Genomic DNA, 233 nt, shown 5'->3' on the forward strand with positions numbered 1-233 from the left:
TTTTTTTTTTTTTTTGAATTAAAAGATTAAATAAAAAATATTAAATAAACCATGAAAAAAATTGTTTTAATTAGCTGGGCATGTTGGCACACACCTGTAGTCCCAGCTACTCAAGAGGCTGAGGCAAGAGGATCACCTGAGCCCAGGAGGTCAAGGATGCAGTGAGCCATGTTTATCCCACTGCTCTCCAGCTTGGGTGACAGAATAAGACCTTGTCTCAAAAAAAAAAAAAA

Source organism: Rhinopithecus bieti, unplaced genomic scaffold, assembly GCF_001698545.2.
Source record: "Rhinopithecus bieti isolate Rb0 unplaced genomic scaffold, ASM169854v2 scaffold_21412, whole genome shotgun sequence".
NCBI classification, from domain to species: Eukaryota; Metazoa; Chordata; class Mammalia; order Primates; family Cercopithecidae; genus Rhinopithecus; species Rhinopithecus bieti.